The sequence below is a fragment of the Lynx rufus genome, unplaced genomic scaffold, assembly GCF_022079265.1.
Source record: "Lynx rufus isolate CCGP_SWC_20201006 ecotype Redwood Valley unplaced genomic scaffold, mLynRuf1.p SCAF_1, whole genome shotgun sequence".
Classification (NCBI taxonomy): Eukaryota; Metazoa; Chordata; class Mammalia; order Carnivora; family Felidae; genus Lynx; species Lynx rufus.
Window position 1 is genome coordinate 96,939,822 of NW_025814823.1, and position 26,404 is coordinate 96,966,225.

At 37.5% G+C, this 26,404-nt stretch overlaps 1 long non-coding RNA gene across 15 annotated transcripts in view; it reads right to left on the bottom strand.

Moving 5' to 3' along the window:
- Window positions 1-24,025, bottom strand: part of LOC124515095 (uncharacterized) — a 74,677-nt gene extending 50,652 nt beyond the window's left edge. For 5 of the 15 annotated variants that reach the window (XR_006962756.1, XR_006962751.1, XR_006962737.1 and 2 more), the window contains exons 1-5: window positions 23,914-24,021; window positions 18,638-18,813; window positions 16,783-16,853; window positions 12,403-12,568; window positions 11,609-11,765 (exon numbers count right to left, since the gene is read on the bottom strand). This is a non-coding gene — a long non-coding RNA (uncharacterized LOC124515095). Of the gene's footprint in view, window positions 1-11,608; window positions 11,766-12,402; window positions 12,569-13,507; window positions 13,540-16,782; window positions 16,854-18,637; window positions 18,814-18,900; window positions 18,999-23,913 lie in introns of those variants that run through there. The other 10 variants (XR_006962749.1, XR_006962732.1, XR_006962733.1 and 7 more) reach the window with 8 other exon arrangements.
- Window positions 24,026-26,404: the final 2,379 nt, after the last annotated feature.

The following is a 26,404-nucleotide window of genomic DNA, read 5'->3' on the forward strand; positions in this document are numbered from 1 at the left end:
GGCTAGCTTTCCCATGTGACGCTTGAGCTTAAAGTCTGGCGGTGTGAGAGAAGATGGCAAGAGAACTGGAAGATGGAGAAAGAACTACGTGTGTGCAAGACAGGGAATGGGGGCCTTCTCAGGCTTGCAGAAGACATATTCGATGAAAGACAGGCTTATAGACAGAAGTGATACACTTCACTTAGAATATGTCAGTTCCTCCTGGAGACTTAATCTAGGAAAAGAATTGGCTGAGGCAAGAAAACTGAGATTCAAAGCCATGAAGGGACTGTTTGATCTAAGGATCTTATAGATTCTTTTCACAGGGCAAGGCTTCCATATACAAATGTCTTTGGTAAACCCTAAACACACAAATGTCTAGCATTTTAACAGGATATATGTTACGTACATCTTGAAAACAAGCAGGTATTTATCAAAAGCTAAACATTGAAGCTCTTTCTCTATTTCCCAATTTTATTTTCACTAACACACACATACAACATGTCTCTACAAATAATCCTGTCAGTGTCAATACAGATATTTGTACATAAAGCAGATGACGGCAAACAGGGAAGACATTCACTACTTCAAGTCTCACTTCTTTTGATCTTTCAAGAGGCAACTTCAGAAGAGACTCCACCCTCAACACTGGGGGTTGAAAAACAGCTCTGGAATTCGTGATAGGCTTTCTCCCCTGCCATCTGTGCACCTCAAGGGATCATCTCTGTTCTAATTGCAAATTTTCACCAAGAGATTATGGTCAAACTGAATTTAAACAACATGGTGTATCTATCAACCATCAGTAGAGATGGCAGGAGGAGACACAGGCTCTGCAAGTCAAGGTCATGTTAGCGCTTGGCAGAAGAGGCCGAGTTCCACCCAGCTTCCTAGCGTGGTCCAGATGGTTGTGTTTCTTCAGCATCCTGACTTGTGTGAATGGACCTCGAATGCTTTCTTTTGTTCTACTTTGTTTCTCTTCACTGTAAATTCTGTGGAAGGTGTGCAAATGAGGGCCACCAATCTCAGTTTCATTCCTCATAAAGTTTCTGTTAAACAGAATTCCCTAACTTGCTTTTTCCCATTTCGCTCAAGCACAGAAAAACTAGTTTTCCTTTTATGAGCCACTACTGAAGTTAGATGCACAACTATAAGTCCATTTTTTGAAAAAGAAAAAAGACAGACAGGAAGAAAGAAAGAAAGAAAGAAAGAAAGAAAGAAAGAAAGAAAAGAAAGAAAGGAAGGAAGGAAGGAAGAAAGAAACTTTTATCCACAGGTTACTTTTTCATGAGCTTAGCCATCAAATCCTGACAGATTTTGGTTCTACTGTATCTGTTTTCAAGTGTTCATGAGGATTTTGTTTCAGTTAATAAATGAGGTTTTTCACCCAGTCATAGGGCAAAAGCCTCTGACTGTACCACCAAATCTGATGCTCTGACAAAGGGTCTTCCTTAACAGTTCAGCCCCTAATTTCAGCAGAATAAAGTAAAACATCATTTGCTCTAAACCAAAGGTGTTCATATATACTCTTTTTTTTTCAAAGTTTATTTATTTATTTTGAGAGAGAAAGAGAGAGAGGGAGGGACAGAGAGAAAGAGAGAGAGGGAATCCCAAGCAGGCTCCACGCTGTCAGCACAGAGCCCCATCCCCAGCTCAATGTCATGGTCCATGAGTCCATGACCTGAGCCAAAACCAAGAGTCGGACACTCAACCAACTGAGCCACCCAGGCGCCCCATATATATTCTTAACCTAACTAAAAACAGTATGTCAGTAGTAGCATGTTATGGCTATATTCTAATATTTCCATATTTTAATACTAGCCAGAATATTCACAGAACTAATTAGACTACATCAGGCCTACAAACAAGTGCCTGGCAATACCAGATATCCTACATATTTAGTTTTTGGAATTAACGTATGGAAAGGAATAAATTGCAAATTTTAATCCATATATAGATGTGTCACATTTGCAAACACCTTATCGGGAAACCAGCACACCCAGAACTCATTACAGAGAGCATTCTATTAGCTTATCAAAAATTCAAAGACAAAAATAAATTGTAAATACCAAAGTAATTCAAAATAATTTAAATTACAACTCCAGTTGAGAGACATTTATTATGAATCAAGCATAAAATTACAAGCACTTTTGAAATAATATAGAAAATATTAAAATTTATCATCTGTACTTTTTATCTATAGTAAGGTGATGTCCCTTGAAAAAAAAAACCCTGGAAAACAGAAATGAGAGTGGCCTCTTGAAAGTTACCATTACCATTTAAGACCAACTGTTAACAAAAAGATCAAAACAAATTCAGACACAAATTTATCTAATGAAGCAGAATGACCCCAAAGCCAGTGAAACTGGATTATCACCTGACCTGCTGTCTAAAGAAAAGTGAACTCTATTTGAGAAGATTAATCAAGATATATATTGAAAGTGATCATGCTCACATCCCTATTTTAAATAAAAAATGGAAAGACAGAAAATAACAATAATAGGATTGTAATCCATATCCATTGGCTTAGAGTTAATATATACGAAACGTCCTCTTGGTTAATCCATGCACACCAGCTACCAGCTGATTATATTCATGTGGCCACAGGGAGAGACAATATGAGGATCTTATAGACTTCAAATTTCTTAATCCTGTGTAGTAAATTAATAAACTGTCTGAATCTTACATGGTATTAACTCTATTCCCTAAGTTTGTCATTTTCAAAGGCAGGAATAGATTTATTTATCATTAAATCTTCCACTAGCAGGGCAAAGTCTGAGACATATCACAGTCTTGATAAATATTTTCTGACTGTAAAAATTTTAAGAATTGTGTAATCCAAACACCTTTAGGGCAACCGAATCACTATGGCAGCAATATTTGTTTAACAAATGGCCAAACGAGAAAATCTGGCTTGAAATATCAGCTGTAAGATGAGGTGTAAAAATGCGTTCACTTCTGAGAAGTCTCTTGAAGAAGAGACACTATTTCAGGACCATAAGGTCAAGTATCAGATAATGAAAAATGGAAAATTCAACATGGTAATGGATGACAACAAATAAATACTGTTGAAAAAGCCCATGTCACCAACTATGAAATGTGTTCCAGAACTTGAAGCCAACACTGACCTAAGAAGGGTTGTGCATCTAAACTACACCAATGGTCTTGGGGTGCCCGAATGGCTCAGTCGGTTGAGTGTCCGACTTTGGCTCAGGTCATGATCTCGAGGTTTGTAGGTTCAAGTCCCATGTTGGGGTCCGTGCTGACACGGAGCTTGGAGCCTGGAGCCTGCTTCAAATTCTGTGTCTCCCTGTGCTCGCTTCGGCAGCACATATACAAATTCTGTGTCTCCCTCCCTCTCTGTCCCTCCTCCCCCCATTTGCTCTCTGTCTCTCTCCTTTCAAAAATAAACAAACATTAAAAAAATAATAATAAATAAATAAATAACATAAACTACACCAATGGTTTTGAGAAGCCATGAATATTTCTCCAAATACCATTAAGTGGAGGAGGAATGACCATGTCCAAATTGGCCTATCTCTCCAACATTTAAAATAAACATCAGTCATTAAAAACAAATTATGAGAAATTTTAAATTTAAATTTTAAATTTAAATTTAAATTTTGAACTTTAGCCTTGAAAAAAAGTTTATGTTAAACTTTAACAAACAATTCCTACCCCCACAAAGAAATAATTAGAGCACTTGTACCCTTTATCCGAAGTGTTTCAGGTAAGCAAAACACAAAGTATACTGTTAGTAATTCCAAATCTACATAACGGTGGCATTAGTAGTCTCAAAAACCAACCATAGAAAAGTATGCAAATTATAGTTGGAAATAGCTATAGAATAAATAGCAACTCTAAAAAATCAGGCTCCAGTTCTGATAAGATATAAATCTAGTAAAACTAGCTTGGATCCCTTGGCCAAAATCAACCCTCTTGAAAGAAGTGCAGTGTGAAAATTCAGAGAACTGTGAAATCCCCAGAATTATGTGGAACTAGTTTGAACTAGTGTTTACATATGTGTATGTAGAAGGCTTCGGGATGGGGAGTGGCAATGATCTGGGTTTAGGGGTGGAAAATCCATTGGTAGACAAAGTACTAAGTTCTTGCCTTACTGGGAGAGCAGTATAAATATCAACTCAAATCATAAAAGTAATAAAGAATTAAAAAGAAACAGACAAAGAAAGAACCAACTAATAAATTGGTAGTTAGTAAAAATAGGCCCAAGCATATCAATAATGACAATCTATATAAATATACTAAATTAGAAAATTAAGTGTTAAGGAGTTATAGGTATATGCTTATAACTTACTGAAAACATAAGGACATGGAAGTATAGGGAGAAAATGGTAGAACATGACTTATCTCAGAAATATTAATGAAAATAAAACTAGAATAGCTATCTTAATGTCAGATAAGGACCTTTTAAGATAAACAGTTCTATTAAGAATGGAGTTGAGGGGCGCCTGGGTGGCGCAGTCGGTTAAGCGTCCGACTTCAGCCAGGTCACGATCTCGCAGTCCGTGAGTTCGAGCCCCGCGTCAGGCTCTGGGCGGATGGCTCGGAGCCTGGAGCCTGTTTCCGATTCTGTGTCTCCCTCTCTCTCTGCCCCTCCCCCGTTCATGCTCTGTCTCTCTCTGTCCCAAAAATAAATAAAAACGTTGAAAAAAATTTAAAAAAAAAAAAAAAAAAAAGAATGGAGTTGATCATTACATGATGAAAAGGGCCTCAACTTATCAGAAGAATGTAACAATTTAAAATACAAGTGTATAGGTCAACCAAGATGGTGGCTCAGAAGGCTCCTGAACTCCTCTCCAACCACCGACACACCAAGCAACTTCTTCTGAAAAAAATCCAGAAAGTAGCTGAAAGGTTCCCACACAACAGGCAAATAAGAAAATATCCACAGGGAAACAGTTTTGAAAAGCTGAGACAGAGTGCGCCATAAACTCAGCTCCTGGCACTATGCCATACAATCAGGAAGTAACTCTCAAGTCTGAGCTTCTGTCTGAAAAGCAAAGGGTTTGACCTCAAATTTAATACTTCAACATCAAAGACTCTCATCCAAGGCAAAGGCCTCTAAAATCCCTAGCTCTTGAAAGCCAATGAAGCTTGTTTCCATAAAACCCCACATCTAGCAAAAAAGTAGCAGGTTTTAATAGGTGTGCAAGCACTCACCATGGCTACCCACTCAGGGCTCAGCTTGGACGGCACAGGGGAAGATGCTCATCTCCTTGTCATAGCACAAAGGTACAAAATCAATTATAAGAAGAAAAGAAAAGTCACAAACATGTGGAAATTAAATAACATGATACTGAACAACCAATGAGTGAAAGAATAAATCAAAAGAGAAATCAAAAATATTTTCAGAGAAATTAAAATGCAAATACAACATACTGAAACTTATGGGATGCAGCAAAAGTAGTTCTATAAGTCAAGTTCATAGCAATAAATGCCTACCTTAAGAAAAAAAGATAAGGCTCAAATAAACAACCTAATTTTACATCCCAAGGAATTAGAAAAAGAACAAATGAAATCCAAAATTAGTAAAAGGAAAGAAATAATAAAGATCAAACTACCAATAAATGAAATGGAGACAAAAAAGATAATAGAAAACATTAATGAAATCAGTGCTGTTTTTTTAAAACATACCCAACTAGACAAACCTTTAGCTATACTTACCAAGAAAAAAAAGAGAGGACTCAAATAAAATTAATTATGAATGAAAGAGGAGACATTCAACTGATGCCACAGTAATACAAAGGATCATAAAAGATTAGTATGAACAATTTTATGCCAACAAACTATAAATGAATAAATTCCTAGAGACATAACCTACCAAGAGTGAATCATTTAGAAATTGGAAATCTGAACAAATTACTAGTAAAGAGACCGAATAATTTAACCCCCCCCAAAACAAAAGCCAAGGACCAGATGGCCTCACCAGTGAATTCTACCAAACATTTAAAGAAAAATTATTCCCAATCCTCAAATTCCTCCAAAAAAGTGAAAAGGAGAAAATGGTTCCAGATTTATTTTTGAGGAATTTTATTACCATAATACAAAAACCCAGCAAAGACACCACAGGAAAAGAAAACTACAGGACAATATCTATGATAAATATAGTTGCATAAATTCTCAACATAATACTAGGAAACTGAATTAAACAGCACATTCAAGAAATCTTACACCATGACCAAGTGGATGATCCCTGAAAGGTAATGACGATTTCAACATATGAAAGTCAGTTAATATGATTTACCACATATATTAGAAAAAAGGGTAAAAATCACATAAATCATCTAAATTGAGGCATTTGACAAATTCAATACCCTTTCATGATAAAAGCTTTCAAAAAACTAGGAACAGAAGTGGATTACCACAGCATAATAAAGGCAATATATACAAAGTCCACAGCTAACATCATACTCAACAGTGAAAACCTGAAAGCCTTTCCTTTAAGTCCAGCACAAAGCAAGGATACTCAGTGTCACCACTTCTAGTCAATATAGTATTGAAGATCCAGCCAGACCAACTAGATAATAAAAATAAATAAAAGGCATCCAAATTAGAAAGGAAAAAGTAATATTGCCCTTGTTTGCAGATGACATAATCTTATATAGAAAACTAAAGACTCTGTAAAAAACTATTATAAGTAACAAACAAATTTAGTAAACTTTCAGGATACAAAATCAATATACACAACTGGTTGTATTTCTATACACAAACAATGAACTACCATAAAGGAAATAAGGGAAACAGTCCTATTTACAAGAGCACCAAAAAGAATGAATTTAACTGAGGAGGTGAAGACCAACATGTCAAAAACTACAAAGCAATGATGACAGAAATTAAGATACAAATAAATAGAAAATCATCTTGTATCTATGAATTGTCAGACATACTATTATTAAGAAGTCCATACTACCCAAAGCGATCTACAGATTCAATGCAATCTTTATCAAAATCCCAACGACACATTTTACATAAATAGAAAAACCAATTCTGAAGCTTATATGGAACCACAAAGGACTGTGAATAGGCCAGTCAGTCTTGAACAAGAAGATCAAAGCTGAAGGCATCACAGTGACTGACTTCAACCATCATTACAAAGCTACAGTAATCAAAACAGTATGGTATTGGCAGAAAAACAGACACAGATCAATGGAACAGAATAAACAGCTCAGAAGTAAACCTATGTTATATGGTAAATTCATTCACAAAAAAAAGCAGCCAAAAATATACAATGGGGAAAGGACAGTCTCTTGAGTGAATGGAGTTGGGAAAACTAAATAGCCAGAAGCAAAGGAATTAAAATGGAGTCCCATTTCACACAATACCAAAAAACTAAAAACAAAAACAAAAACTCAAAATGGATTAAAAACTTAAACTTAAGACCTCAAACTATAAAACATAGAGAGGGAAACATTGGGGGAAGCTTCAGGACATGGGTCCTGGTAATGATTTCATGGTTATGATGCTAAACACATACCCAAAGAACCAAAAATAGAAAAATCAGACTATATCAAACTAAATACTTCTGCAAAGAAAACAATCAACAAAGTCAACCTACAGAATGGGACAAAATGTTTCCAAACCAGTTTATCTGATAAGGGGTATATTTCCAAAATATATAGGGAACTCTGAGAACTCAACAACAAATACACTAATAAATTTTTGAGAATTTGAGAATGGGCTAAAGATTTAGAGAGACATTTCTCCAAAAAAGACATACAAATAACTGACATGTATATGTAAAGATGGTCAATGTTAATAACCAAATGAAAAGAGGCAAATGAAAACCACAATGAGATTTTACTTTCTGCCTATCAGGGTGATTATTATCAAAACAACAAAAGACAACAAGTGTGGAGAAGGATATGGGGAAATGGGAACCCTGTACACTGTCGGTGGGAATGCAAAATTGTACGGCTGCTATGAAAAACAGTATGGTGGTGCCTTTAAAGAATAAAAATAGAACTAGGGGCGCCTGGGTGGCTCACTTGGTTAAGCATCCGACTTTGACTCGGGTCATGATCTCGCAGTTTGTGAGTTCAAGCCCTGCATTGGGCTCTGGGTTGACAGCTCAGAGCCTGGAGCCTGCTTTGGATTCTGTGTCTCCCTTTCTCTCTGCTCCTCTCCTGCTTGTGCTCTGTCTCTTTCTGTCCTCAAAAATACATAAATGTTAAAAAAAAAATGTAAAGAATATGAATAGAACTATCATTATGATCCAACAATCCCACTTCTGGGTATTTATTGAAAATCATTGGAATAAGGATCTCGAAGAGATAGGTAGCATTCTCATGTTCGATAGCCAAGATAAGGAAGCAAGTAGATGCCCATGGATGGGTGAATTAATTAAAAAAGTATATATACATATAATGGAATATTATTCAGCCTTCAGAAGGAAAGAAACTGTGCAATATGCAACAATATGAATGAATTTTGAAGACATTATGGTACATGAAATAAGTCTATCACAGAAAGACAAATAATGCACGATTCCATTTATACAAGGAATCTAAAATAGTCAAACTCATAGAATCAGGGAATAGTATGGTGGTTACTCGGGGCCAAGAGGATAGGAAAACAGGAGGTGTTAATCAATGGGCAAAAAGTTTTGGTTATGCAACATGAGTAAGTTACAGAGATCTGTTATACAACACTGTGTCTGTATTTAAAGATACTGTACCAGGAGCACCTGGGTGGCTCAGTCGGTTAAGCATCTGACTTCAGCTCAGGTCATGATCTCATGGTTCGGGAGTTCAAGCCCCACTTTGGCTAACTGCTGTCAGCCTGTCAGCGCAGAGCCTGCTTCAGATCCTCTGTCCTGCTCTCTCTGCCCCTCCTCCACTTGCACTCTCCCAAATAATAAATAAATATTTAAAAAAAGATATTGTACTATACAATTTAAAATTTTCAGAGGGTGGGAGCACCTGGGTGGCTCAGTCGGTTGAGCTTTCAACTTCAGCTCAGGTCATGATCTCATGGCTCATGGATTCAAGCCCCACATCGGGCTCTGCACTGACAGCTCAGAGCCTGGAGTCTGCTTTGGACTCTGTGTGTGTGAGTCTCTCTCTGCCCTTCCCCCACCTGATATCTCTCTCAAAAATAAATAAACGTTAATTTTTTTTTTTAATTTCAAAGAGTATATCTCTTGTTAAGTGTTCTTACACCAGTAAAAATTTGGAAAGTAATAATAAAGTCAGGAATGGTACAAGAATACTGGTCATTACTATTTCCATTCAATATTGAGTTAGAGGCCATAACTAGCACAATAGAAAGAGATGAGAAACATAAAAGACTAGAACTGAGGAGAAAAAGTGGTTATATTTGTAAATGATGTAATCAATTGCATAAACACAAAATTATTGATCTATTGACAGTGTGGCTAAATACACAGTCAGATGCAAGTCTATACAGGAGCAGCAAACAACTAGAAAATTTAATTAAAAGATGAAGACATCATTTGGCATTAGCATCAAAGAATACAAAGCTAAATACCAAAGAACAGGTGAACCAAAAGGTATTCACGGTCTCCACAATGAAACTGGAGAACATTACAGAAATGAACAGTTTTATCTAACATAAGCCAACTCTCTTCTAAATCTCCAGAACACTCTGCTCCAGGGTCTGTGAGGTTCTAGAAATCAGGTTTTCAGAGAAAGGAAAAAGAAGGAGGAAAGGAGGGAAGGAGGGAGGGAGGGAGAGAGAGAGAGAGAGAGAGAGAGGAGAAAGAAAGAAAGAAAGAAAGAAAGAAAGAAAGAAAGAAAGAAAGAAGGAAGGAGAAAATAGAGTCCTTTCTGGTCATGTAATGGCTACAATCCTTTGCACTGGGCCAAAATGCAGTTCTGGCACCCCTCTGGCTTCCTCGAAATGGTCCTCTATTTCCCCTACTTATCCACTGGTTTCCCAGGTTACTCCTTTGGAAGAAAGTCTGTGTTTCCAGAAACCCAGCTAAGTCATGTTAGACCAAATATTTCTCAACATTTCCTCTCACTATGTTCAGGTTTTGGTGTTTTTGTCTTGCTTTGTTTTTTCCTTTGTTTGGTTGGTTGTTTTTTGTTTGTTTGTTTGTTTTACCTCTATTTAATCTTCCCTTGTCCCAATGCACACTTCCTAATCTTTGGCAAAGTTGGTCTTCGTTCATATATCCTTCCATTATTTGTGCTCAACACTAATTATTGACTGTTTACAAAAAATGAATTCCAGAAATGCAAATTTGCTCTGTGAGTTTATAGAAGCGTACATGCATTTATGTATCTTCTACAACACAGTGATATTAATTTATTACATGCATAACTAGAGGGCCTATGCAGAATTTTTCTACAGAAACTTCCCATTATTCACATTAATGTGGGAGGCAGAGGCAGATTTAGAAATAATGAAATTTACAAGCAGTCAAGTACAGTTTCTCAACAACTTTTTAAAAACCATCATGTTATTAATTGTTTTGTCTCTGCTTTCTCTTTCTCTAATAGTATGTATCTTCCTAAAGGTAAAATTATATATATATCTGCCGAAGATATAGAATATGCAAAAAAAAAAAATTAAGGTGAAGTTAGTAAAGTATTTAATTTGATATAGCAAAAAGTTTTGCAGGATCTGACAGCCCAGAGAAGGGCTAGAGGAGTAAGCATGAGGCCAGGGCCAGGTTGAGACCAGGCCTAGTGTGAACCCTCAACCCCAACCTGCTCACCCTGGAGATGCTGTGAGCAAGAACCCTGACTATGTCACGCTGCACAAGATCCAGGCAGCCAGGAACATCTCCAAGACAAATGCCACATCACAGAACCATACCTATCTCACTGCTGACAATCTTGCCCTCAACCTCTATGATGAAAGTTTTACCCAGGGCAGGCACAGCCTCATCAAGGGTATAAAACTGAGCCTGGTGGCCAGGAACTCCACTCCTAGAGAAGAAGTTTTGTGAAGAGCCAGCTTGGGATCCAGCACACCCCCATTTCACCCCCACTAGGATGTGATGGTCCTTTCTGCATCTATCCCCCCAAACCTTCTTGGATGCACAAAGCCTGACCAATTTTCAGGGGAATGATTTTGCTCTTCGCTGTGTGGCCCAGAGGTGTTGGGACAGTGTGACTTCTGAGTGATTTCCCTCCGTGTTTGTTCCCCCCCTCCAGGCTGGTTTTTTATTACTTAAAAAAAAAAGTCTTCCAACTTCATGTGACTCAAAATGTCTGAGATGTGCCTTAAAAAACAATGAAATGAACAGGTCAAAGAAGCAAAAACGGAAGTGGGTGAAAGTTACCTTAAGCCATGAGAAAAAATTTTTTGAGATTTCACTTCTATTTGATTCAGGTCTTCAAGACTTTGAGCCAACTGGGCGACAAATGAGCGTGTCTTGGCATGCACAGCGAATCAAAAATCTCTTACGATATCATATCCTGAAGAAACACAGTTACCCAAGTCCATAGGTGTCTGTGTTCTCTGAATTCAAAACTCTCATAGTAATAAAGAAGTTACTATGTACTTGGCCATAACAAACTTTCCCTTTGAAGAAAATCTATGATTTAATTTCAAGGCTTCACCTTTTCTTTGAGTGGCACAGGGAAAGGAGATAAATGCCCTGATGAAGGAAAAGTCCAGGCACGTCTGTACATTTACTCACTTGTAAAGTCATGAACTTGCAACACATCTAATGCACCGTCACTCACTTGTCACCTCCGAGGTTCCTTTCTGGTCTTACATTCAGTTTCACCGGATGGGCTAATGGCCTTCTCAGTGCATTGGACCAGTAGCACAGTTGTGGCCTCATCAGTGTTCACCTGTATTGACACCCCACACCATAATTCACTCCATGACTTACCATCTGTACTGGCTTTATGTCCCCCTTCCAGAGCCCCACAAACCAAACACGGAGAGTCTCTTGCCAGCCAACAAGTACCTTTGTAATAATAACTCAGTAACTTAAGGTATTTTTTTTCTCTTGGGGGCTCAAGATATAAATACATAAAACCAAACCTATAAAACCGAAGTCAAGTCATATCTAGCAGCTCTGCAGCTACAGCAAGCTTTCCAAACTCAGTTCTTCTCTCTCTTTTTTCTAGTGTGTATGACCCTTCTTGGGAGTGCTTGGGTGGCTCAGTTGGTTAAGCATCCGACTTCAGTTCAGGTTATGATCTCAGGACCCATGGGTTTGAGCCTCACATCAGACTCTGTGCTGACAGCTCAGATCCTGGAGCCTACTTTGGATTCTGTGTCTCCCTCTCTCTCTGCCCCTCCCCTGTTCATTCTCTGTCTCTCTCTGTCTCAAAAATGAATAAAAATTAATATATATATATTTTTTATTAAAAAAAGACACCTTCTCCATCTCACACAAAGCCCTTCTCCACACTCGTCCCCAATCACTTCTGATACACAAGAACCCTTTCATGCAAACCACACCAATTTGATGATGCTCACTTGATGACCCTGTGGTACACGCTGCTTGCTTTCTCTGCTGGTGAAGCACTCTCTTCTCTCTCCTTTTTTTTTTTTTTAATCCCTTGGTAAATTCCTACTCATCTTGAGATCCAGCTCAAAACTCAGCTCAAAAATTTGTGGCTTGGTGAAACTCTCCATCCAACTCCTAGGCAGAAAAAAATAAGTTGCTTTCTTAGATGCTCTCCCACAGATTTGTATATTCACTCCTAATTATAGTACTGAGTACACTGTTTTATGAGTCCGGTGTTATGTATCAGTCTTTCTTAAATCTTCACCTTTAGTGGATTTGAATGGGCATTTTGTCATTTTGGGGGCTGTCAGCAAACAACACTTTTCCTGTTTGGGGTAGAGTTGTCAGAATTAGCAAAAACAACTACAGGGCACTCAATTAAATTTGAGCATACTTATACTAAAACATTAACTAGTATTTATCTAAAATTCAACTTGACTTATCCTGAATTTTATAATTACATCCCCAAACTAGGGAAAACCCAAGATTGGTGGGTGGACAGGGTCACATTTCCATTAGAAATGGTGCAGGGGAGCAGATGATCTCTCTGCAAAGTTCAAGTCTGGGTGCGCGACCTACACTCTGCCATTCCCTGCCCAGTCTCTGACTCTGGAGCAAAGTATAGAAGCAGACATGTATACTTGTACACACACTGGCAGAAGCCAACTTCCAGAGTCCCAGTGCCAATGGGGTCTAAGGAAGAGCTAGGAACATCTCTCCCGGACTATTCTGGCTATGGTCATAATTGTTAAGCTCCCCTGATCACCATTTTTGAGAGCCCAACTCATGTTCTTCTCATCAGTTCCAATTTCCAAACACTCTAATTTTTCTTTATATTATTTTTTGCCATTCAACATATTATCTTTCTGTTTGTTTGGTGTCTTTCTTCCCTAGTAGATATATAAGCTTCTTGAAAACAGGAACTTGGCTCTGTTCTCTGATCTACCCCTAACTGCAGAGCAGGACTTAGCTCACAATAAGTCCTAAGTGTAGATTTGTTGAATAAGGAAAGCAATGAATGAATTCTTCAAAACAACTAGCCTTTCCATTTAAATGTAACCAGGATTGGGGCACCTGGGTGGCTCAGTTGGTCAAGCGTCGGACTTCGGCCCAGGTCATGATCTCACAGTTCGTGGGTCCCAGTCCCGCGTCAGGCTCTGTGCTGACAACTCAGATTCTGTGTCTCCGTCTCTTTCTGCCACTCCCTGGCTCATGCTTTCTCTCTCTCTCTCTCTCTCTCTCTCTCTCTCTCAAAAATAAATAAAAACATTAACACATTTTTTAAATAAACAAATTTAAACGGGATTGATTTCTTTTGAAACCAAAATACTTATTTATTACACTCAAGTTACTTTAGGAAATAGATGCACAGATAATTGAATGCAATATCATGTCCACCACATCAAAAATAAATTATACAAATCTTGGGTAAAACGACAAAATGACTCTGGCAAAGTCTATAAATTTTGGTACCATATACAGCAGGCTCAGTAATTAAGAAATCAGACAAAATAAATGATCTGCCAGTTTGTACCCCAATAGAAGATGCCACTGTTTCTATGGTGTTCTATATTTCAAAAAGAATTGATAAAAAAACAAAGCTGTTTTTGTTTTGTTTTTTTTTTTTTTACAAAAAGAGAAAAACTTCCTAATGAATTAGAAGGGTCCTTTTCCCCAACCATTTCTTCCATTTGTAATATTAACTTCATTTTATAAAATATAATACAACATTAAGTAAATCCTTATTCACATATTATAGTAAAATGGTCAAAAAGAGCGATTTTTTTACTACTATTTTCCACACAATAGTTTTGCAGAAATGGCCCTGTAGCAATTGTTTTTCTATAAATAAACATCCTTTTGAAATCGGAACTTGGCATGGCTGTTTACAATTTTATCGTAATATTAAATACCCTCCTCATCAAATTATAAAGCGTGTTATTCATCTATGACAATGACTTCCATGATTTGCTTTTAAATTCAGTTATGTTGTCCCACAGAATAGCTTGGATATATCTCGTTTCTTAATTCCACATTTCAACATTAAGATTATTCCATGTTCCCCTGAACTGTGCCCACACACACACACACACACACACACACATCCCTCTCTAAGAGAAAAGTGACATAAGAGGAGATTGATGTGTGAAAGGAAACCAAAGAGAAGAGGCACAAAGGGCAAATCAACCTCATTTGAACTTGTGCTTGTAAGGACCAAAAGACAAATGTTGGGTATCTACAATGCTAAAGACCATGCGTGTCTTTACTCCCCCAGTCACTCTTCAGTGGAGAACTCCAAAGTTTCCACTGACAACCCAAATTCATTTAAACCTGCCTATATTCAGATGCCATGGGCAATTTCCCCTGGAATCAGGAGTCTAAATTCGCAATCAGCACTCATACTTTCTTTTTAGGACCCATGCTCAGTGCTTTGTTTTTAAATACTCCACCGACTTGGGAATCTCTACAATACTGCTCTGCATTAAAGCCTCTGGGGATTTTCCTTATTTTTCTTGACTTCCCAGCAGACTTCCACATAGTGGACTTTCTCCTCACATACATTCTCTTCCTTTGAATTCTGTGACATCACACCCCACTGGTTTCCTTCGCTTCTGACTCATCATTCCTTCTTGGTCTTCTCTAATTGCTTCTCTTCCATCTAACCCACCAATATTGGGATTTTTATCTAACTTTTAAATATCAGGTGTTTTTAGGCTCTTTTCTATTTAAATCCTCCACTTGTTAAATGACTAAGTACATGTTTTGCAGATAAAATGTTTGAGGTAAAGTCATATCAACTTGTATATAATACAATGACACCTAATCTGAAGCCTGCAGCTCAGACAGCTCCTCTGAATGTCACACCTTTATGTCCAACCGCACAATTGATATCTTGGGCAGATATTTCACAGGCCCTTGATTTCACTCAAATAAAATCCAACACATGATATTTCTTCAAAAAGTAGTCCTTGCTGGTTGTATTATACAGTCAATGGCAGTCACCAGAGGTCCAGAGACCAGGTTATGATTCCAACAGACGTAGGATCTAGTCTTATCTCAGACACCTAACTCAGTTCCATAGTAACTAGCTACTTAACCTCTCTAGCTTCAGAAAATATTTTTGTATTATTAACTGGATGAACAAATCAAGAATCAGCACCCAAGTTCATCTTTCCCTTCGTTCTTTCTAATTTCCTGATTACCACTGGTATTTCTCCAGTATGTTTTTTTTTCCAGTCATATCTGTTCTTGTGGACAAAACTCTGTTTTATAGAATTACTTGAACATCAGACTCCCTCTTGTCTTATTCAAGTTTGGTTTTAGAAACGATGGCATCAGGTGCCTGGGTGGCTCAATTGGTTAAGCATATGACTCTTGATCTCAGGGTCATGAGTTCAAGCCCTGCAGTGTGCATGACACCTACTTTAAAAAAGAAAGAAACAATGCCATTTTCTTTGTTAATGGTTTCCATGTTCCATGCCTCCAAACCCTTGAGTTTCTCATCTAACATTTTCCAAAATACTCCTCTACACCAAGGTTTCTCAAACATTTTATCTACAACACATGTCCTAGTTATTTAACAAAAATCCCTATCACTAACTGGGTAAACTTTAAGTGTTATGATTTTAAGTTATAAAAATAAAGCCTATGTTGAAATTGGCATTTTCATTCATTTCTGATCAGTCATAAGGAAAATATCACTTCTAATCTCACACCAAGATCTCAACATAATGCCAGAAATAAATAGGGAGATTAGGTATAGATTAAGTAATAGGTACAGGTTGAGTTGATTTATATTTTTAGTCTTATAAGTTAAGCATAACGGCGGTAAACTTCCATAGTTTTAAAAAGTTAAACACTGACCCAAAAATTATGAAGAAATTTCACATCAAACACTATCTTTAATGGGCCTCCAGAATATAAATTGGCAACCAAAGCATATTAAAATGTTTTAATTTGGAAGGTTCTTGCAAATAGATTTTTGTTTGCTACATTGTATTTGGCCCTTGAAAGTAATTTTGTGGCAGCATTTAGATATTGATGTAAAACATAATCATGACACATTATCAATCTTTTTCTCTGATGAGAGAAGAAAATCATCAAGCACTGAATAAGAATCAAACTCATAGTATGAGCCAAAATGCTCTACAATACAGTCTTATTTTAAATCATGGAATACTTTGATTCAGCAAGACAAAGTCATGATCTATATGCTTTTACGCACTAAGTTTAGCCTTTTCAAGATTCAAACATATCATCATTTGAATAAACCTTGAAATTATTGGCCATAACATGTTTCAAGAAAAATATTTTTATCATCTTTATTTTAAAAACTGGTGAGCGTATACCTGTTTTTCACCGACAGCTGGAAGACTCCAGTAAAAAAATCAGTCTCATACAAGCTGTTCAATCAAACACACTGAAAAGAAGAATAAACACTCACAATAATGTGGTTGTTTTTGTAATTGTAAAGAGAAACTGTTTCCAATCAAACATTTTCTGTGACTAAAGCTGTTGGTTCCTGGCATTCAAAGCAATCTACCCACTAACGCCGTTCCTTCCTGTACAAGTAGCACATGCTCTCCCATGCCTATCTCAGAACACCTTTTCGAGTCTGCAGTACAACTCAATTAACAATTAACATTTTTTTAACAATTTTTTTATTACCATTATTAACAATTTTTTAAAATTTATCTGTTAGCATTATATTTAGTGATGACCAACAGAGAGAGTCATTGAGCACTTTTCTTTCTCAAATGGACTGCATCTCTGCAGAGAATGTGTTCATGTCGAGCACATCACTGGTTTTGTCCAACTGAAATTGCTAAGTATTTAGTAAGTGTGTGATGGCAACTGCCTTTGTAAATCATATATCCTTGATATTAGGCAACGCTCTACAATATTACTTGACTCAAAAATTGTAACCTGCAAATTTTCTTTTCTTTCTCAACTTTAAATATGCTAGTTTATCATCTTTCTGGCAATAGCACGACGTACTTTTTCTTTTTTTGAGGAATGTAGGATCAAAAAAATCCCATAGTAAATGTTGTGTCTTCCTGACTTAATAACATGATTCAAGAATTTCCTATGTCATGTAAATTTTTTCTATTTCCCAAAGATTTTGGAGTTTCTCCAGCTTTCCAGCTCATTAATTTTTCCCCCTTTTCCTTCCCTTTCTTGGCCCCGAAGTTTGTGGTTGCTGTGCTGTGACAACTTGGAGATCCCAGCAGTTCTCTGAATAAACATAATTTTATTCTGATTCCTATTTTAGAAGAATCTAGATTGATTTGATTGACTGATTTGTCAGCACTTTGAAAAGAGCATAATAAACGGAGTTTGTTTGTATGTGACAGAATTCTAGAAATAGATCGTAGATCCTATAAAATTGTACTTCAATGTATCCATCTGAATATTCAATGTACCTTTTACATGTAGTTTTCTTTTTTGGCCACTCAGGTGAATGTGTCAGATGATATAGTATGTGTAGCACACACAAGATTATAAGAAAATAACTGAATTTCTGAAATCTAAGAATCTTCTATTTCAAAGCTGTGAAATATGTACAAATAAAAGTATCTCTTTCTTTTTTTTTTCTCTGTAAATATCAAATCACTTGACAGGCCAATGAGCATTACCAGATATTCAAGAATCACACATTCACAAAAAGTTTGTTCCATACTTTAATGTATATGTTACTGAAAAAGTATACCATGGTCAAATATCTTTGGAAAAGTCTCAGCTAAACTAAGTCTACCAGGATGATTTCCTGAGACTCTCCAAAAGCAAAGATTTAGCATATGACACTGCCTGAGCTTAGCACAGAGCCTTTTTTCCCTTCTTTTGGAAGTTTCCTTGGGAACATGGTTTGGGAACAAATTTCTCCTTTGTTCCTTCCCTCCCAGCTGGAGTTAATTGATTAGTGGGTTTAATGAGTCCAAGCAGGTCTCATTTATGGCTGAGATTTATGCCCCCAGAAAACTGCTCAGCTCCTGGATAAGCATGTTAATTTACCTTTTTCTGGAGTCCCAGTTCAAAAGGTATTAACCATTGTTATTTCCCAAGAGTTACAACTGTGGTTATTCTACTTAGCAATGTGCATGTGTTTCTTGCATCATTAGGATTTCACCTGGCCTAGTATTTTGTATCTTCCAGTAAAGGTACAGCTTAATTTTGTAGGCTCGCAGGCCTTTCCATAGCTCCTACCCTAGTGAATTTTCTTTCCTTCTCTTTTTCTGTTTTGTCACATTTATCCACTTGCCAATTTCTTCATCCTGACACGGATACTCCTCCATCTTCAGAGAATTTTTTTTCTTCCCATCTCCCTTTTTGAACAATTTCTTCCATCTTGTCTGAACATGTTCAGCACTTAAGCAGCAAATCTTAATTCAAGAGAAAAAGAAGTCATTGTTTTAAAATCAGGATGGATTATGTTGTTGTTGTTGTTATAATTAATTGCGGGTACTTACAGGATAGTGTGACGTAGTAGAAAGGTGAGAACCTTCTGGGTTCAAATCCTACAAACTACCAGTAAGTGAATTGTATTCAAGCTTCTTATCCTTACTGAACCTTAATTTTCTCATCTGTGAAAGAGGTATAATAACACCCAAATATAGCTTTGTGATATAGAATATACTGGAAAATAACACATATATTACCCTCACACTTTTCCTTTGGGCAGTGAGTATTTGTGCAACAACCCAGACAAACTGCTGTGATCTCATCCAAGCAAGAAGGTTAAACCAGATGGCACTAAAGACCCTTCAATTGCTAAGGAATGTTCCTTAGGAATGTTCCTTTCACCTCCTTCCATAGGAATCCAGCCACATGGCATTGCACATATTTGGGAACTGCAGAAAGGTAAAAACACTGTATGTACCTTGGAGGTCAATGAGACAATTTCCTGGGTACCCCAGCTTGGTGTCTCATGATGAATTACAGCCTTCATGGGCTTCTCTAAAAATTCCTCTTTTGGTCACAGAAACAGTTTACTTTTATTTCTCCTTACTTCTCCTAGGCCACATATGCTTCCCTGATACCCAGGGATTTCCAGAAATCTTATGAATCATTCACACATTCCGGCAAGAGAGTGTGGTCACTAGTTTCTATGAATATTGGTCTAAGATATTGTGGGCACCATTTACTATATATGATAAGTGGCTCTTCTGTTTCCAACCAAGGGAGTTTTACACCCTTCAACAGACTTCTTTCAACAGTAGGTTTCTACTGTTCTCCCTTCATTATAGTATTAAGAATGAAAGATATATACACAAATCATTGAAATAAAACTTAATTTCATTAGGGTTTTGGATATAAATTTTCTTTTCTTTGGAACCTCTTCCAATGGAACGCATAAATGTAAATCTAAGAGTGCATTTATTGCTACACTCTTCTCTAAAACTGCTGCCCAAAATGATGACTCTTTAGTGTAAAGTAACTGCAATGTTCTCTAATATCCCACATGATAGTGATTGGCTGTTCAATACTGCCTGGAAAATTACATGGAAAATTAAGCCAATCCAACCAGCTAAGACATATTAATGTAACATTATATGTCTGACAAACTTACTCAAGCTAAAAATAATTAGCATTAAATCAATAAATTCTAGCTATTTACATAATTGCCCCACTCTTTTAGAAATCTGCTTCGCCACTCCCTTCTCGCTTTTCTTTCCACTACACATATCACAGTTAATAGTTTTTTAATTAACTTACCAGCAGACAATGTTTCTAAAAAGGGTTGGAAACTACGTCTTATTAAATGATAACTAACATGTCCACATACCTTCCATGTTCATGTGGATTTACACGTGTGCCATCCTATTAGGGCACTTTGACAGTCATTCCTACCTAATAATCAAAGAAGCTCATGTATAAACAGACTGGACAACTTGCCCAAGATCACCCAGATAATAAAAAGTGGAAGTGAAATAAAAGCCTGGGCCATCTGATTCCAATGTCTATATTTAGACCTGTCCTTCAATGTATTACAGCATAGCCATAAAAATTAACATGTAGAAGTGAAGTGTTTTTCACTTGTTTCTCTTCCTTCAGGTCTCTATTGCCAAAATGCTTTTAAAGATTCTACAAGAAATACAACCCCCAAAAGGACTTTAAGAAATATAACCCTCTGTTTTTGAAGAAGCTGTTTTTATTTATCATGTCTTTATCTCCATCAATCTCTGACTGACTAAGCATGGTCATTCTTTCACGTGGAGAAAGTTACTATGTGTATGATAGTTATTTGCAAAGACCCACCCCCACCCCCACACAGCCCAGAATATCTTCTGCACTATTCTATCTTTATGTGACATAGAATCTTGTGGAACGCAGCCGACCTAAGACATGGGTCACCTGTCTACTATCAGGTAACGTTTCACTGAAAGAAGGCAACAGACATCAGCTAGCGAAATGGGTAAGATCTCCAAACTTTTTTGTGTGTGTTCATGGATGGCAGGCAGGGATGCTAAGTATTATTTGGAGGCTAGAGGAAGGAGAAAAGATAGCCTTAAAGAATTAAAATGAAATACTCAGTACAAAGGCCCCTACTTCATTATTGGCCTGGAGGTCAGCCGCTCTAAATCGAGTTAATTTTACAGAGCATTAACGCTATTAAGTGACCGTGAGAAATCTTGCGGCTGTTTGCCCTCTAACCTCCAGACCACCAAATTCACTAATTCAATATCCCTAGCTCTCTTTTGACCCCAGTCTTTCTGTGCAAAGTGTGGGACCTAATACCCAGAGGCCTTGGATACTAGTGAAAATCTTTGTAAGAGGTCAATGTATCTTTGATAAAAGAAAGTACCCAGGATAATCCATGTTTATACCCTGTGCTTAAAAAAAAAAAAAAAAATCCCAGAGCTTTGCACATGCTGTCTAATGGACCAGCGTACATTACGATTTCAGCTATGTTTGGATCTTGAAGTATTGCACAAATTCAAGAATTCAAGGTTTTATTCCTCCTCTCCCCCCGCCTTTTTTTTTCTCTTTTTTTAGCAACTGATATGTGACAAATGATGACATTTTCAGCATGAAATTTGCTATTGGGGCTTCCATATTTCTTTATGATTTGTTATCAGGCTTTGCCATCCTTCAAGCCATAAATAAAAATGCAACTTTCATCTGCATTTCAAACTAAGGTGAAAGTACAAAAATTAAACATTTTCATTTTTTTCTGAGTATCATTCACTCTCTGTGTGCTCCAAAAACAGCAAGACATACTTCCCACTGCCTTTCTTCCAGAATGATTTCTTGGAAAGGCCATAAGAATAACTTATTATTAGCACATCCACAATTTACAGCTCTACCTACCTATTCAGCATTGAAATAGAGTTCACGTTCAGCTTGAAAAAGCAGGACAAAAGAGTGTTCTAACTGCGTCAGCTACAATCAAACAAGTAAAATAAAATACACCCACCCCCTCTCAACATATATGGAAAACAACATCTTAATTTCCACTAGAATCTGGTGACTCCAATGATTGAAAAATAAGGATTCAGTAAGAACAAAATCACATAAATATCTATTTAATATGCCACGGCTTATCCAAAGGGAAAATGGGCCAAAGGAAAAACACTTTTAAAAATTAATGAAAACCTAAACTGTTTCCACATAAGAAAGCATATCTTCCTGGCCTGAACATGGCTACCATACTGTGTGTATCTATCTGTGTACTGTGTGCTATGTGTTTGTGGATGTGGATGGGATCATCTGTGAGATTTTCTTCGTTGGAATTTAATTTTAGAAAAAGCAATCAGATCCTGCTGGGTAGCTAAATGAATCAACCTGTCTAAACTTTTTTTTTTTTTTTAACAAGAACTCTATCTGCATTCCTGCATCTTGAAACTATTGCAGAAACACACACCAAAAAAAATTTAAATTATTCCCTGGTAGACTATAAAGGTTGCTGTTAATAATGCTCATCTGAACTTAAGGCTTCAAGCAGTGCACGCCTGTCAAAGAAAGGAAAAAGAAGGGGGAAGCGAGAATTCGATCAGCACAAGGAAGTGCACTTTAAGCTTCAACAGGTACAAACTGCAGATGGGAAAAAGATCGTTAGCAAAATAAATTATGTTGTGCCCTCCTGTAATTTTTCACAGTCTGTGTGGCAAAGATTTGACTGCTGACACTGTCAACATACTCCCCGCATCTGTAGTCATTCACTGTGACCTGGTGGGTAGAGCAGCCTTTCCAAATAACCAAACACCAGATCCTGCATAATGCAAAACGCCTTCTGCTATCCCCAGTGTACAATGGAATTAGAAAAACGGAATTGGTCCAACTGCTGCATTTATTTAACAAGGTAGTTATACAGAGAGCAAGCATTTAGGAAGTCTTTCTTATTTTCAAAGTTCTGGCTCAGTTTACACCAAAACAAACTCTCCACAGCTCCTCCGGGAAAACATTCCACAAATGATATTCCTCCCTGAACCCCCCCAAGCACGCTGCACACACACACACACACACACACACACACACACACACACACATGCATCCCTACCCCTCCTTTTCTCCACAAATGAAACAGTCTAAGCAGCTTGGTGTTTTCCTTCTTATTCAAAGTAACAACCAGATGAGCAAGGCCATTTTCTCGGGGAAAATAGAGCCAAGGTACAAGCATTTGGGAACAGCCTGCAACCCCAAAGAGGCATAGTCTATAAAAAAAAAATATGTGTTTTGAACCCTGCCTATCTATGAGTAGATCATTCTGAGTAATATTGCCCTTTGGAGCTCGAGAGACAGAACCACAAATATCACACTTAGAAGACAGAATCTCTAGACTCAAACTGAAAAATGGTGTTTATGAGTATGTCTATTGCCAGAAAGATGTGCAGGCCCAGCACAGTCCCCAGGGAATGAAGCAAAACAACAACAACAACAAAATCAAATACAAGGATCTGAAGTGAAGGTCATTCATTAACTCTCATGATGATCGGGAGAAGCCCTTTGAGTAACAGGTTGTCTCTAAAGCGCAGTTGGAGGACGCTTTCTGAAGCATTCAGGTGCCCCCTCTTGTTGGTAAATGATGAAGCAAATCAGGGTTAGAGTTAAGTTTCTGCAAGATTAAATATGAAGAGAATGGCAAACCCACAAGAAGAAGCCTAGTCTCCAGTTGTGAGACCAGTATCCAGTTGTGAATGTCCCGTCCTTCATGGCACTCAAATTCAGAACCACAAGAGAGCTGAGCGGGTTAGATTCACTTTGACCTTCCTAAGGACGGTGTGACCAAAAATTGGAAAATTCACGATGGAACTAGCACTGTGCTTTGTACAAAATAATGATTCAAATAAATATGGTAAGGATGATGATTCTGGCCAAATATATACTGCCTTAAAGAAGGAGAGATTCAAAACCATTTGAATGGTGGGACATTTCTAACCAAAAACAAGACTGACAGAATACTGACCATGAAATAGATTCTTTCGCTCAGCCACTCAAACCTACCTTCAAATGTGAGGCAATGAAATGGGAACATTACTCACCCGGGTGTCCAGCACAAAGTAACACTGTGAACAGAAGGACTCTGAGAGTAGCTGAAGTCAGAGGGTTCTCTGTTTGCCATTACCTCAGCTGATTTGAACAAAAGTGCGTTGTCTTAAAGCGTCCGGTCTCCGGGGAGTGACTGGATTGTACCTTACTTTCTTATTCATTTAACCAGTCACATATGAGAACCCTAGAAAAACAGTGACGTCCCCTCTGCTACACTACATCAAGCAGCCACATGTTGTCCCAGTGTAGACAGACTGTCACATCCACTGCAAGAGCTGTCATAGGATGGAAAAGTTATCTGAGTATCTGACAGCAAGACAGCACTTTTGGGGAGAAGAGCACAGGGTCAAAGCCCCTGCCTAGAGTTCAAACATTTTACTGTTAGAATAACAATTCTGACTGAACTGTCAGTATTCTGAATATACTGTCCTTACCTCCAGTTTTTTCAGTAAGTGGCAAGTCATTTCTGGAGCTGACACAGAGACCCAGTTTTCTAAGAAGTTTCTTCTTCCATCAACAATCTTTTCTTTTTCAGAAAAGAGTTACAGATAACTGAAATATCTGCATCAACAATATTCTTTTTTTTAATTTTTAAATGTTTATTTAATTTTGAGAGAGAGAGAGAGAGAGAGAGAGAACATGAGCAAGGGAGGGGGATAGAGAGAGGGAGACAGAAAATCCAAACAGAATCTGCACTGTCAGCACAGAGCCTGACACGAGGCTTGAACCCACAAACCTTAAGATCATGACCTGAGACGAAGTTGGACGCTTACCTGACTGAGCCACCCAGGTGTCCTTGGATCAACAGTATTCTTAATAATAAGTTTATAAGGAAGGAGAAAAAAATCCCACCTGGTAACCTAATTTCCAGATTTAATTAAGAATTCTGAGGTTTGGGGGTGCCTGGGTGGTTCAGGTGATTAAGCATCTGACTTGGGCTCAGGTCATGATCTCATGATTCCTGAGTTCGAGCCCAGCATCGGGCTCTGTACTGACAGCTCAGAGCCTGGAGCGTGCTTCCGATTCTGTGTCTCCCTCTGTGTCTGCCGCTCCCCCTCTTGAACTCTCCCTCTCTCCAAAAATAAACAATGTTAAAAAAAAATTTTTTTTAAAGAATACTGAGGTTTGAATGCCCATGTCTGGATCAAAGCTCAAATAAATACCACTTTGGTTTAGCCACAAGAAGAATAGACACTTTATAAGTTGCAAAAAGATATAAATGAAATGAAATCCACCAAATGAAATTACACCTTTTTTATGTCAAGACAGTTTTAGTTTATCTTTTTTTGTTTTTTCAACAGATTAGGCCAAAGCTAGAGAAACTGAAATATAAAGCTTGGAAACATTATAAGAAAAGTATCTGATGTACACCAAAGAAGAAATAGAGAAAGTGAATAAAATTAAATAGACTGCACCTTGCAAATGATACACAAAATATATAAAGGAGTTGATATCGAAAATACATAAAGAACTCCTATAACTCAGTATCAGAAAAGCAAGTAGTTTGATTAAAAAATGGGCAGAGAACCTGAAGAGACATTGCACAAAAGAAGACCTACAAATGGGCCATGGTACATGAAAAAATGCTCGACATCACTAATTACCACAGAAATGCAATCAAAACCATAATGAGATGTTACCTCACACCTGGCAGAATGGCTAGTATCAAAAAGACAAGAGGGGCAGTGGGGTGGCTTAGTTAGTTAAACATCTGACTCTAGATTTCAGCTCAGGTCATGATCTCATGGTTCCTCAGTTCGAGCCCCACATTAGACTGTTGCTGACAGCACAGAGCCTGCTTGGGATTCTCTGTCTCCTTTCTCTCTCTGCCCCTCCCTCACTCACACTCCCTGTCTCTCAAAAATAAATAAATAAACATGAAAAAAGATAAATAAGTATTGGCAAGGATGTGAAGAAAAGGGAGCTCTCATGTGTTGTTGTTTTGGGGAATACAACTGGTACATTCACTATGGAAATCAGTACGGAGATTCGTCAAAAAACTACAAATAGAATTAACGTATAATCAAGAAATTCCACTTCTGAGTATTTATTAAAAAAATGGAAATATTAATTCAAAAAGATATATGCACCCTTAGTTTCACTATAGCATTAGAATAGCAAAGACATACCAGGGCCTGGGTGGCTCAGCCGGGTAAGCATCCAACTTCAGCTCAGGTCGTGATCTCGCAGTATATGCCCTGCACTGGGCTCCGGGCTGATAGCTCAGAGCCTGGAGCCTTCTTTGGATTCTGTCTCTTCCCCTCTCACATTCTGTCTGTGTGTCTGTCTGTCTCTCTCTCTCAAAAATAAATAACCATTAAAAAATTTTTTTAAAAATAATAGCCAAGATGTAGAAGCAACTAAATATCCATTGGTAGATGAATGGATAAAGAAAATGTGGTATATATACACATACACAATGAAATATTACTCAGACATGAAAAGTAATGACACCTTGTCATTTGCAACATCATGGATGGAACT